A 14,963-nucleotide genomic window follows, 5' to 3' on the forward strand; every position below is an offset into this window, starting at 1 on the left:
CAAGTTTATAATCCAAATCCTTACTATGAGTGTAAAGGGAATCTGGCTCAGAGTATTTGTGGAACAAAGACAGGAATACACAAAGGAGGAGAGTGTGGTGCAGTGGTTAGAGCTACAGCCTCAGCACCCTGAGGTTGTGGGTTCAAATCCCATGCTGCTCACTGTGACCCTGGGCAAGTCACTTAATCCTCCACTGCCCCAGGTACATTAGATAGATTGTGAGCCCACCAGGACAGACAGGGAAAAAAGCTTGAATACCTGATTTTTTGAAACAGCCCGCAATGCTCCTACTCACATTTCATACCCAAACTATGGCACACCATTCTCCCATCTGTTAGAACACTAGATGGTCTTTGAAGCTTCAGGAAGACCGTGAAAACCTTCCTCTTCACAAACCCAGTACCTTAAGGACATACACCCAGAAATACCACTCAAGAGTCACCTACACCACCTACTCTCATCAGATGCTGTTTAGTGTATATGTTTTGTCATGTCTATATTGTAAATTATAATAGTAATACCTTCTTTTAACAAGTGAAACTCACTAATATCTTCCTAAAAATAGGCTAATGCTAGACCAAGAAATTCATATACATGCAATTAAATTAACCTAGAGACTTTGTATCTCAAGTGCCCGCAGTTATTTTTGCCGATAGAACAAATCTTGGCTCATAACTTTCTTGCAAGCTATCATCGGTCCATTAGTCTCTTTTGTACTTTTTAATTTGTTTTATATAAAAGCATTTTATTTATCTAATTAATTTTGCGATTCATTTTCTTAAACTCATTTTTTATCCTCATTTTATCTGTCCTGTCTCGATTATATTGTGGATGTACTTTGTAACCTGTTCAGGGCTCCTTTGGGAGGACAGGCTAAATAATTAAACAAACAAACAAATAAAATAAATAAATAAATAAATAGTGTTTTGTCCAAGGAGTGTGTTATTGTACAGTCCTAGATTGAAGGATACTCACTCACCATACTTTTGATACAAACTAGAACAGTGTTTCTCAACTTGGTCCTGAAGTATCCCCTTGCCAGTCAGGTTTTCAAAATATCCACAATAATATGCATAAATTTGATTTGCATATACTACCTCCATTATATGCAAATTTATTTCATGCATATTCATTGTAGATATCCTGAAAACCTGACTGGCAATGTAGTACTCCAGAACTGAGCTGAAAAACACTGATCTAGAGCAGGGTTTCACAGCCCAAGCCAGTCAGGTTTTCGATATCCACAATGAACATGTATGAGATATTTGCATACAACAGAGGCCATACATGCAAATCTCTCATGCATATTCATTATGGATATCTTGAAAACCATACTGGCATGAGGTCCCTCAAGGAATGGATTGAAAAGGCCCCATCAGTATTTGTTCTCACACTGCAAAGTAGCTTTCCAGAAACATTTGAACATTTTTTAAAAAATATTTCTTTATTAACATGTCAAAAAAACATAAAATAAACATGACAAAAAAGTCAATACCATAAATAGGAAAGAAAGTAGATATACAACCATAAATCCAAAAAGGAAATAAACCCCCAGAATATAACAGTATTTTGCTATTAACAAAGCAATACAGGAGAACATCTTCTTCAAATAAAGAAATCAGCAAAAGGAAAATTTAGCAGATTCATCAAGGGTAGTCAAAATTTTTACAGCCCAAATAATTAGTGTAAGATCTGTTGATGGTTTGGTGGGGGTGGGAGATTTTAAATTCTTGTTGCTGAAATCAATAGCTGCAGGTCAGAAGGTTCAGTAAATACAGTAGAGTCTCAGTTAACTGGGTCTCACACAACCAGCAAAGAAAAAAAAAATAAAAAATTGCTGGGGGGGGGGGGAAGAGTTCCCGAAGCACCAGTGGCACTGATCCTGAACCACAAACTCCCCTCCCTCAAGCCCAGAAAAACTACAAAAGTGGCAGTCCTGAGCCGCAAACCCCACCTCCCTCCCCAAGCACCAGCACGGCAATGTCCTGAGCTGCAGTGTCCTCCCTCAAGCCCCAAAAGAAGCTATGAATCCCCCTCCCTCCCGCAGCACCAGTGGTCTTGACCCAAAGTCCCCCTCCCTCAAGCCCCAAAGTGGCAGAAGCAGGCGATGAATACTGAGCCACAAACTCCCTCCCTTTTCTTTACCTGAAGCTCAGTAGTCATCAGGAGGCAGCCTCAAAACAGGCTGCTTGTGTCGGAAGTGACGCATCAGAGGAAAGGCCCTGTCAGGGCTGACCGCAAGCAGCCTGTTTCAAGGCTACCTCCTGCTGCGCTTCGAGTAAGGAAGAGAGAGAATAGGAGCAAGGGAGTTCATGGCTAAGGACCACCGCCTGCTTCTGCCATTTTGGGGCTTGAGGGAGTAAGACTTTGCAACTCAGGACCGCTGCCACATTGGTGCAGGGAGGGGGGGAATGAGAGGAATTGAGAGTATGTTAGACAAGGTTTCTAACACACTCTCAAAATAACTAGGAAAACAGTTATCCAGTATCCACCAATCCCTGTGGGTGCCGGATAACTGATATTCTCCTGTACACACTTTTTTGAAAGTGAATTAAATGCCTCCTTGGATATTCAAGAAATGACATTACCAATGCTACAGCTCAAAAGGTGTAGCAAAAGAAAATTTCTTCCTTACCTCCTCAAAAGTAGTGAGATATCAGGAAGTACATTTTCACGTACTTAACTATGTAACTAAATGCTCCTTAAAAACAAGAATTTCAACACTACTAAATCCCTATCAGAAAAGCAAGAAAAGTGGCTACCAAGGAATCACAATGTGTTTTCCGATGTGAAGTTTCCAAAATTTCTCTTTATTTCCTCTATTTCTAGGTGGGAAGAAAGGTTATTGAGACTGTTTACTAAATCAGGTATTTAAAAAGCTCTTTCCAACCTGGGCAGATATTTGGGAAGTTTAGAAAAAACAAATTAGCCCTTTGAACATTATCTAATACCTCAGTCTCAGAAACCGTCACATATTCTCCTTCACCAAAGGGCTGTTAGAAGCCTCCAGAATATATATATATCTTCCTCCTATATTCTCTCCAACTAAACTTGTTTCTTTGAAGCTTTTCCAGAGAATCTGTAGAGCCGAGAGAGAGGAAGCCTGAGAGCAACTTTCACTTAGTACCCATATGCCAAATGTCAGATCTCAAACATCCTTTAAAAAAAAAAAAAATACAGGTTTTAGAGCATAACCTTAAGAGAGATTTCTCACTACCAAGTTTCCCTTAATAAAACACTGTCATTAATTTTGGGTCCAAAAAAGGCACTAGGGCTTATTTTCGGGGATGTCTTTTTTGTGTGTGTATACACACAGCAATCATCTCTCACCCATCCCCTTATGCAGCATCTTTCTATCCCACCCTCCCATCCCCCACGTGCAGCAAAACCCCAAAAGCAATTTCATTGTGTTGCGTTAGATCTAATCTAATCATTGTTCTTGTATGCCACATCTTCCCTATGGAGTTTTAAATGGTTAACAAACAAATTACAGATCATCCTTAAATAAACCGAATTTCAGATGTCATAACATTTCTGAAAAAGTCTTGATATCTTTGTGGAACAGATAATATGAAGTTATTCCCCCTGTGCAGCAGAAACTGGATGACCCTGCCAACTCATCCCCCTGCGCAGCATCTTTCCATCTCTCCCCCCATCCCACGAAGCAGACCCCTTCCGACCCTCCCACCGAGAAGCTGACATACTTCCGTTTCAAACAGCGGTGGCGACAGCACTGAACAGGCTGCTTCACGGCCTTCCCTGTGCGGGATGGGAAGGAGGGATGGAAAGATGCTGCGCAAGGGAATGGGTGAGAGGGGAGGAAAGATGCTGTACATGGTGGGGGGGGGGGAGAAAGAGCTGCCGCTAGAGAATCGAGGTACATCAGGGACATTTGGCAGGGGCTTCGGGGATCAATCCAACTAGGACTTATTTTTGGGCTAACACGGTAGACGACAGTAAATGGAGAAGTTAGGACTATCAATTGCTGTCTCCAGGGCTCTCTTGAGAAGGCTCACTCAAGGATACTGGTGTGGCTTCTCCAGCAAATTGCTGCAAACAGGAGTAGCTGCACCATTCCATCTTCTAAAGGAGTAATGAACACTGGACTGCGCTTAAAAAGCCCCCACCCTCCCAAGGTCATAATATCAACCATATTCCCAGTATGCTGAAAAACAATAGATCCATAATAAGGGGAGTCCATAGGGCCCTGGTGAGTCAAAACTTAAGGCACACTTCTTCCTTTTCTTCTTCCTCATATCTATTACTTTAATAAGCACAATCACAGAACCTTGATAATCCTGAGGTGCAAAATTATTCTTCAGTTCCTCGGTGGGCAGTTGTACTCTTCTGGGCACACATTCATGGACTGTAGCACACTGCTGCTTTTATGAGCAAGTAGGGTTCACTCCTAGCACCAGAGTCAAAGGTCTCCTCCTTACAGACAACTGTTCTGGCCAAGACAATTCTCAAATGTGACCCTCTCAGACAACTTTTAGAAAGAAACTGAAGACCTGCCCCAAATCAATCTGGGTCTGTGGAAGATCAAAAGATTGTGGTTTTTTTTAAGATTAGGTTTGGATTGGCAATGATGTTTGGTAAGGAAAATTTGTTTCATACCTGATAATTTTCTTTCCTTTAGTCACAGCAAATGAATCCAGAGACAATTAGGTTGTGTCCATCCACCAGCAAGTGGAGATAGAAAGCACTGTACTGAGCTGTCATATATAGGATAGTATGCTCACTGGTAAGCCAGGATTCCTCATAACAAAGCAGACGGATCTGTCAAAACAGGCCTATCAGCCAATCACACTACACAGCCAACAACCAGACTTTATGGTCAAAACTTACAGAGAAAGCAAGACATATAAGAGAACAGAAACTAACAAAGGGCAGGACCCTGGAGTCATCTGCTGTGACTAAAGGAAATAAAATATTCAGGTATAAAACAATTTTTCCTTCCTTAACACCAGCAGCAGATGAGATAAATGGGATTTATCAAGAGATTTATCAAGAGATAAATGGGATTTAGCAAAGCAGTCCTCATTAGGGCAGGACTGAAATACAAAGCTTGAAAAGAAGGAGATACCAAATCCTACGAACCACTGTTCCCTCAACAAATTGAAGGATTAATACAGAAGGACCGTTATCAGAAAGGACCGCCAGGATCATCCATCCAAAGGCTCTGGACCCCAGAGTCCTTCCTGAGAAAGAGTAGAAGCTTTCAAAGAACAAGATCTTCTACTCAGTGCGAAAATGTAGACTCTGACCTGGGGTCATAAGGTCCAATAAACCATTTTTTGTCCGGCCATGCCCTCCAACGAGCCAAGGAAGAGCCCCCTTGAAATGCAAAGGAAGAGCTAAGTTGAAAACCCCAGGATACTTAAAGATCAGGCACTCACACTCCTTTAAGAAAGGATGTGTGCTACAGATATACACAACTGCCAAGGCAGGCTTCTCACGCAAGCACCGCAAAGAAAGAGTGTGCCCAACCGAGATGAGGCTGTGCCCAACCGCGAAATCAGGAGGAGGCCATAGCTCCTGGAATTGGGGCCGAGCCCACACCTCCGAGAGTGTGTTGTGCCCTACATCCCTTGACTAAGCTGTGTTCCCTTATGGAGCTGCATCTGGTCTCCAAGAATCCAGCAGAGATGTGGTCCCACCAGGCAAACTTCCAAGGCAGAGTTCAACTACTAGGGAAGGTTATGCTTTAAGCCAGCATTCGGAATGGCACTCTTAAACTGAGTAGACAGAGCCATCTCTAGCACATAATCGAAGCAGATCTCTACATCCTAAGCTGGAGCCGTGACAAGCATTCGGCCAAAGTGGCACTCTACCTCCAGAAAGGAAGCCACAGCAAGCACATTTGGGGTGGCAGACCACCACCAACGAACATGACACATCAAACCAGGGGTAGGGAACTCCGGTCCTCGAGAGCCGTATTCCAGTCGGGTTTTAGGATTTCCCCAAAGAATATGCATTGAAAGCAGTGCATGCAAATAGATCTCATGCATATTCATTGGGGAAATCCTGAAAACCAGACTGGAATACGGTTCTCGAGGACCGGAGTTTCCTACCCCTGCATCAAACAGTCATGTAGAGTACCGTTCCAAACCCAAATAGAGAGCCATGCTAGTCAGACAGGTGGACCTACACTCCCCATCTGGAGCTGGAGCTATGACAAGCATTCAGGCACACGCACTACATCTGGAATTGGAGCTATGTCAAGCAGGCAGGCATACTCTCGCTCTATGGCCAGAGATAGAGCCATGGCAAGCTTGCAGATGTACACACACTCTAGGTCCAGAGATGGAGCTAATTCCAAATAGACAGGATATGCCCACGCTATGCATCCAAAGATGGGAGTCATGTGAACTAGCTAAGTGGGCCCGGGCTCTACCACTAGAGATGGAGCTATGCTCTACCTCCAGAACCAGAGCTCAAATACCCTGACAGGAGGAACCGTGCTTCCTATCCAGGCACAGGACTATCCAAAGCAGCAGGGAACCCACGCTCCCCATCTAGAAATGGAGCCATGCCAACCAGGATGGTAGAACTGCGCCCCATACCACTAGCAAAGGCTGTGCCAAAGAGGTAGGTGGAGCCGCGCTCTACATCCAGAGATTGAACTGTGATAAACAGATAAGAGGCGCTATGCCTTATACCAGGGTCTCAACAAAGTCCCTCCTTGAGGGCCGCAATCCAATTTGGTTTTCAGGATTTCCCCAATGAATATGCATGAGATCTATGTGCATGCACTGCTTTCAATGCATATTCATTGGGGAAATCCTGACTGGATTGCAGCCCTCAAGGAGGGACTGCTGAACCGGTCATACAGGGATGTGGAACTGCCTTCCAGATCCAAACTGTTTCTATGCCAGATAGTAAGCTGGGATTGTGCCCAGCAGGCTGAAGACCTGATAGGAGGCACTGGGGGCACTATGAACACAGGACGGAGGCACTGGGGGCACTATGGACACAGGAAGGAGGCACTGGGAGCACCATGGACACGGGATGGAGGCACTGGGGACACCATGGACACGGGAAGGAGGCACTGGGGACACCATGGACACGGGAAGGAGGCACTAGGGGCACTATGGACACAAGACGGAGGCACTGGGGGCACTATGGACACAAGACGAAGGCACTGGAGGCACTATGGACACAGGACGGAGGCACTAAGGACATGAGAAAGAGGCACTGGCGGCACAAACTCCTGAGATGCACCCATGCCAAGCAGGCTGGAGAAACCAACTCCACAGATATTCCCATACCAAGTAGCCAGCTGCAGCTGAGCCCAATAGGACGGCGGAGCCATTGGCAGCATGGTATACATGTCATCCTGAAATGACATTCCAATTAGGCAGGGGAAGCTAAGCTTGACACCTGCCAGATAGGAGCTGCCCCAACATGCAGAGTGGGAACAGGCTGCAAGGCTAATCTCTATATCCAGAGAAGACACCCTATGTCAGGGCCGCTATCAGGGCAGTACTACCAGTCCTGCATTCAGGGGCCCGGAGTTGACAGGGGGCCCGGGCTCCCCCAGGGTCGCAAGCATAGTCTCCTCTCCTTCTCCTTACCTGCCGCAGCACACAGCCGACCGAAGTCTTTCCGATGTCAGCGCCGACGTCTGAGGGAGGGCTTAAGCAAAGTCCTCCCTCCGACGTCAGCACTGACATCGGGAAGACTTCCGGTCGGCTGCTTGTGGCAGGGCAGGTAGGGAAAAGGCAGTCGTGTACCGAAGGGGGGGCGGTCCGCCCCGGTGCAGCCATGGGGGGGGGGGGGAGTGTGCACAGCCGGTCAGGTCCCCTTAGCCTTGTGGCGCTTTCCCCGACCGACCGACCGACAACAGGCCCGGCCGACAAACCTCCCTGCCCTGTAGCAGCGAATCTAAATTACCTTCTTACAGCTGCTGTAAGAAGGTAATTTAGATTCGCGGCTACAGAGCAGGGAGGTTTGTCCGACCGGGCCTGTTCTGTTGTCGGTCGGGTGGGGAAGTGCCACAAAGGTAAGGGGCAGGGAGGGAGAAAGAGAGAAAAGGTGGAGTGGAGAAGAAAAGACGCTTAAGGGAAATAGGTAAAACTGAGGGGGAAGAAGGACGACACTGAAAGCACATGGGGAAGAAGGACACTGAAAGCACATGGGGAAGAAGGACACTGAAAGCACATGGGGAAGAAGGACACTGAAAGCACATGGGGAAGACAGAGGGGGAGAAGGATGCTAACAGGACATGGGGAAGATGGGGGGGAGAAGGACGTTGAAAGGAAATGGGGAAGAGAGAGTGGGGAGAAGACACTGGCAGGGAAGAAGACAGAGATGCCAGACTATGGGGGGTGCGGAGGGAAGAAGATGGGTGCCAGACCAATTTGGGAGGGGGGAGAAAGGGAGAGGCACAGTAACAGAGCAAATGGAAGACGCAGAAAGAAGAGAGACAGTGGATGGAAGGAATTAAATGAGAACATGAGGAAAGCAGAAACCAGGCAACAAAGGTAGGAACCCGTTTAAAGTATGTATTCTTCCCAATTAATAAAGTCTTTTTGCTTATTTTTAAATGGGTTTCTACCAGAGTCTTTAATTCAGTAGCATAATTAAATGAAATAACTATTTCTGTAGTTTATAGGGACGGGCGGGGACGGAGGGGAGTCCTCAAGGGGACGGGTGGGTGGGATTTCTGTCCCCGCGCAATTTAAACATGCACTTTTCTTCCTTCATCCCATGCACCTTTCTTCCTCCATCCCATAACACACACAGCCTGGTGGTGATGATTATCAGATTGATTCATGAATATATAATGATGTTATATATTCATGACATATATTAAAAACAAGGTGTGGATAACAAAGGAAGTGAAGAAGGCGATAAGCGACAAGAAATCATCATTCAGAAAATGGAAAAAGGACCAAACTGAGGAAAACCGGAAGGAACACAAAAAACACCAGAAAGCGTGCCACCGAGTGGTTAGGGAAGCAAAAAGAAAATACGAAGAGAAGCTGGCTGGGGAGGCGAGAAACTTCAAACCGTTCTTTAGGTACGTGAAGGGGAGGCAACCGGCAAGGGAGGAAGTGGGACCGTTGGATGATGGAACCAGAAAGGGAGTGGTAAGAGAGGAAAAAGAGGTAGCAGACAGGTTAAACAAGTTTTTCTCGTCGGTCTTCACGAGCGAGGACACATCCAATGTAACAGAACCTGAGGAGATTATAAGTGGGGATCTAGATGAAAAGCTGGAGCGAATAGAAGTAAGCCATGAGGACGTCCTACGACAGATAGATAGATTAAAAAGCGACAAATCACCGGGCCTGGATGGAATCCACCCAAGGGTACTAAAAGAACTGAGAAAGGAAATAGCGGAAACACTCCAACAAATATGTAATCTATCATTGAAAACTGGGGAGATTCCGGAGGACTGGAAAATAGCAAATGTCACGCCTATCTTTAAGAAAGGATCAAGAGGAGACCCGGGAAACTACAGGCCGGTGAGCTTGACTTCGGTTCCGGGTAAGATGATGGAAGCACATGGAAAAAAATGGGCAGCTGAGGGAGAGCCAACATGGCTTCTGCAAGAGAAGGTCTTGCCTTAGAAACTTACTACATTTCTTTGAGGGAATAAACAGCCAGATAGACAAAGGGGAATCCATAGACATAATTTACCTCGACTTCCAAAAAGCTTTCGACAAGGTACCCCACGAACGGCTGCTTAAGAAGCTGTGGAACCACGGAGTGGAGGGGGATGTATACCGATGGATTAAACACTGGTTGGCGGGCAGAAAACAGAGGGTTGGAGTGAAGGGCAAATACTCAGACTGGCAATGGGTCACGAGCGGAGTTCCGCAGGGGTCAGTGTTGGGACCGCTTCTGTTCAATATATTTATAGACGATCTGGAGACAGGTACGAAATGTGAGGTTATCAAATTTGCAGATGACACCAAACTCTGCAGCAAGGTTAGAACCACGGAAGACTGTGAAAACCTGCAAAGGGACCTAACGAAGCTGGAAGAGTGGGCCAAAAAGTGGCAGATGCGTTTTAATATAGAGAAATGCAAGGTCATGCATGTTGGGAAAAAGAACCCGATGTTCAGCTATACAATGGGGGGAACATTGCTAGATGTAAGTACCCTTGAAAGAGACCTGGGTGTGCTGGTGGATACAACAATGAAAGCATCAGCACAATGCGCGACAGCCTCAAAGAAAGCAAACAGAATGCTGGGTATCATCAAGAAGGGTATCACGACCAGGACAAAGGAAGTCATCATGCCACTGTACCGTGCAATGGTGCGCCCGCATCTGGAGTAACATAGTAACATAGTAACATAGTAGATGACGGCAGATAAAGACCCGAATGGTCCATCCAGTCTGCCCAATCTGATTCAATTTAAATTATTATTTTTATTATTATTTTTTTTTCTTCTTAGCTATTTCTGGGCGAGAATCCAAAGCTTTACCCGGTACTGTGCTTGGGTTCCAACTGCCGAAATCTCTGTTAAGACTTACTCCAGCCCATCTACACCCTCCCAGCCATTGAAGCCCTCCCCTGCCCATCCTCCTCCAAACGGCCATGCACAGACACAGACCGTACAAGTCTGCCCAGTAACTGGCCTAGTTCAATCTTTAATATTATTTTCTGATTCTAAATCTTCTGTGTTCATCCCACGCTTCTTTGAACTCAGTCACAGTTTTACTCTCCACCACCTCTCTCGGGAGCGCATTCCAGGCATCCACCACCCTCTCCGTAAAGTAGAATTTCCTAACATTGCCCCTGAATCTACCACCCCTCAACCTCAAATTATGTCCTCTGGTTTTACCATTTTCCTTTCTCTGGAAAAGATTTTGTTCTACGTTAATACCCTTTAAGTATTTGAACGTCTGAATCATATCTCCCCTGTCTCTCCTTTCCTCTAGGGTATACATATTCAGGGCTTCCAGTCTCTCCTCATACGTCTTCTGGCGCAAGCCTCCTATCATTTTCGTCGCCCTCCTCTGGACAGCCTCAAGTCTTCTTACGTCTTTCGCCAGATACGGTCTCCAAAACTGAACACAATACTCCAAGTGGGGCCTCACCAATGACCTGTACAGGGGCATCAACACCTTCTTCCTTCTACTGACTACGCCTCTCTTTATACAGCCCAGAATCCTTCTGGCAGCAGCCACTGCCTTGTCACACTGTTTTTTTCGCCTTTAGATCTTCGGACACTATCACCCCAAGGTCCCTCTCCCCGTCCGTGCATATCAGCTTCTCTCCTCCCAGCATATATGGTTCCTTCCTATTATTAATCCCCAAATGCATTACTCTGCATTTCTTTGCATTGAATTTTAGTTGCCAGGCATTAGACCATTCCTCTAACTTTTGCAGATCCTTTTTCATATTTTCCACTCCCTCTTCGGTGTCTACTCTGTTACAAATCTTGGTATCATCTGCAAAAAGGCACACTTTTCCTTCTAACCCTTCAGCAATGTCACTTACATACATATTGAACAGGATTGGCCCCAGCACCGAACCCTGAGGGACTCCACTAGTCACCTTTCCTTCCTTCGAGCGACTTCCATTAACCACCACCCTCTGGCGTCTGTCCGACAGCCAGTTTCTGACCCAGTTCACCACTTTGGGTCCTAACTTCAGCCCTTCAAGTTTGTTCAACAGCCTCTTATGAGGAACTGTATCAAAGGCTTTGCTGAAATCCAAGTAAACTACATCTAGCATATGTCCTCGATCCAGGTCTCTGGTCACCCAATCAAAAAATTCAATCAGGTTCGTTTGGCACGATTTACCTTTTGTAAAGCCATGTTGCCTCGGATCCTGTAACCCATTAGATTCAAGGAAATACACTATCCTTTCTTTCAGCAACACTTCCATTATTTTTCCAACAACTGAAGTGAGGCTCACCGGCCTGTAGTTTCCTGCTTCATCCCTGTGACCACTTTTATGAATAGGGACCACATCCGCTCTCCTCCAATCCCCAGGAATCACTCCCGTCTCCAGAGATTTGTTGAACAAGTCTTTAATAGGACTCGCCAGAACCTCTCTGAGCTCCCTTAGTATCCTGGGATGGATCCCGTCTGGTCCCATCGCTTTGTCCACCTTCAGTTTTTCAAGTTGCTCATAAACACCCTCCTCCGTGAACGGCGCAGAATCTACTCCATTTTCTCGTGTAACTTTGCCAGACAATCTCGGTCCTTCTCCAGGATTTTCTTCTGTGAACACAGAACAGAAGTATTTGTTTAGCACATTTGCTTTCTCCTCATCACTCTCCACATATTTGTTCCCAGCATCTTTCAGCCTAGCAATTCCATTTTTTATCTTCCTCCTTTCACTAATATATCTGAAAAAATTTTTATCTCCCTTTTTTACATTTTTAGCCATTTGTTCTTCCGCCTGTGCCTTCGCCAAACGTATCTCTCTCTTGGCTTCTTTCAGTTTCACCCTGTAGTCCTTTCTGCTCTCCTCTTCTTGTACTGTGTCCAGTATTGGTCGCCGTACCTCAGGAAGGACATAGCATTGCTTGAGGGGGTCCAGAGAAGAGCGACGAAAATGGTAAGAGGTATGGAAAACCTTTCGTATGCCGACAGGCTAGAACAGCTGGGGCTGTTCTCCCTGGAAAAGAGGAGACTTAGAGGAGACATGATACAAACTTTCAAGATCCTGAAAGGCATAGATAAGGTAGACAGGGACAGATTCTTCAGACTGTGGGGAACAACAAGTACAAGGGGGCACTCGGAGAAACTGAAAGGGGATAGGTTTAGAACCAATGCCAGGAAGTTCTTCTTCACCCAGAGAGTGGTGGACACATGGAACGCACTCCCGGAGGTTGTGGTGGGGCAGAAGACACTACAGGGATTCAAAGAAGGTTTGGATAAATTCCTGAAGGAAAAGGGGATTGAGGGATACAGATAGAAGTAAGGATAGGTTTTTTAGAGCAGGGAACACTTGACAGGTCATGGACCTGATGGGCCGCCGCGGGTGCGGACCGCTGGGTGCGATGGACCTCTGGTCTGATCCCGGTGGAGGCAACTTCTTATGTTCTTATGTTACGAGTGTGCACCTCTTCCTTCCCATCCTCCTTAGCATGTCACATACAGCATGTTACATTACACAAGTCTGTGTAATGTAACATGCTGTATGTGACATGCTGAGGAGGATGGGAAGGAAGAGGTGCACACTCATAACATCATTATATATTCAACCATAGCTGCATGTTAATGATGTGCTCATATGCACTTATTTATCATCATAACATATACATCATCATTAACATGCAGCTGTGGATGTGCAAGGACAGGCTGAGGAGGATGGATGGGAAGGAAGGAAGGTGCACATAAACATATCGTACATTTTTAACATGCATGATGCAGCTATAGGCAAGCTGAAGAGGATGGGATCATACAGATGTGTATGTTTAGATATGCGCTCAGATGTGTATGTTTAGATATGCGCTCAGATGTGTAGTTTTTTCTGATATATTTATTAAGCTTACAGTATTTATAAAAACACATTTAATACTTGTTACAAAAAATATTGTGCAATTGTGATCTACTTCTGGCCTACAAAGGTCAAAAGAAATCCTTAACTGAGATTTTACATTCAAAAGTGAATTATAGCTACTAGCACTATTATTTATTAGTTATTTATTATACAGATGTTTGTTAGTTTGTTATTAGTTCAGTATTAGACATATGTTAGTTTAGAATAGATAGGTATAGATTAGTTTAGTTTAGGTTAGGTTAGGGCCCTGCTGAAAGAGTCTACCTTGACGTGGTTGCAGGCTTACAAATCTTTTGGTCAAAGAGTGCGGCGACAGAGAAAAGTATGTGTGTATTTGGCCCTTGGAAGAAGGGGGGGGGTTGGGGGGGAAGGGGTGCGTGGGGGGCCCAATAGGATTGCTCAGTAAGGGGCCCAGAAATTTCTGATGGCGGCCCTGCCCTATGTAATGGCCTGTTGAATCTGAGCTGTATAACAGGTGGTAGGTATATGGAGAACAGACAATTTGCCCCCATCCATAAATTCTAAGACAACCTAGCCTCACAATAAGAGGCAGAGCCATCTAAAGATGGAGAACTATCTAAAGGAGCCCAATGCCCCCTCTATATATGGGGTCTTGTTGCACACCCAGTGCTACAGTCAAACAGAGAAGCATTCATTATAGCTAGGCAGAGTCTCACTACACAACCACCACAACTCAGAGCTGTACCGCCTGGACAAGAGCCTCCTATGCCCAAGGGCAGAACTGCTCCCCTGCTTGCAATGCAACTACTTTCAAGGCTGGCCATACTAGCAGCTCATTCCATATTGCAAGAAAGTTCTCTGACTGCCCATTATGGCCCTAAATGTATGTGTGTTACCTCTCAAGAAGGAACCAGGCTCTCAGGCCAAAACAATAAAACAGGAAAATGAGGCTGAGCCTGCACTCTAAGGCTAGCAATAGTCACATATTAGTTTCACCTCAAGGAATGGAACTACACCCGAGATTCTGAGAAGCAGAGTACTCGAGGGCCCAAGAGACCAGAGCCCCCACTCTACCACCAGAGAGGGATAATGGACCTCTAAGGACACCTGAGCATTGTTCAATCAAAAGAAGGCATGGGACTCAAGAGCCCATAAAATCCACACTCTAGCATCAGAATTAGAGAAGAACACCACACACTGAGACCACACCTAGGGCTGAGAAAGACACTTAGCAGCAGAATGGTAGCTATCACTAAGCCCCATATGAAACAGCCAAGAAATCCAAATTGGAGCCACTAAGAAAACTGAAGAGAGACAACTTAAAAAGGACAGGGGAGTTTGATCACGCTGCCGCTGCTCAAAGGACCATGGTCAAATTCCTAATGTGCTCACAATTACAGTAGAGGTTTCACATCCCCTGTACCCTCAGCAAGAGGGTACAGGCCTAGCCTCCATGAACCAAATATCTAATTCAGACAGCAGCCCAAACAGCCATACCCTAATCTGAATGCACATTCCACTGTCTTAATAC

The 14,963-nt window shown here is 45.5% G+C and overlaps 1 protein-coding gene across 2 annotated transcripts in view; it reads right to left on the reverse strand.

Annotated features, from left to right (window-relative positions):
- Positions 1-1,423: 1,423 nt before the first annotated feature.
- SKA2 (spindle and kinetochore associated complex subunit 2) overlaps positions 1,424-14,963 on the reverse strand; it is a 76,968-nt gene continuing 63,428 nt past the window's right edge. The window contains exon 5 of one of the 2 annotated variants that reach the window (XM_033921584.1): positions 1,424-3,157. The gene's annotated coding sequence lies outside the window, so the exon portion shown is untranslated. The other variant, XM_033921585.1, reaches the window with a different exon arrangement.

This window comes from Geotrypetes seraphini, chromosome 15 (assembly GCF_902459505.1).
Source record: "Geotrypetes seraphini chromosome 15, aGeoSer1.1, whole genome shotgun sequence".
Taxonomy (NCBI): domain Eukaryota; kingdom Metazoa; phylum Chordata; class Amphibia; order Gymnophiona; family Dermophiidae; genus Geotrypetes; species Geotrypetes seraphini.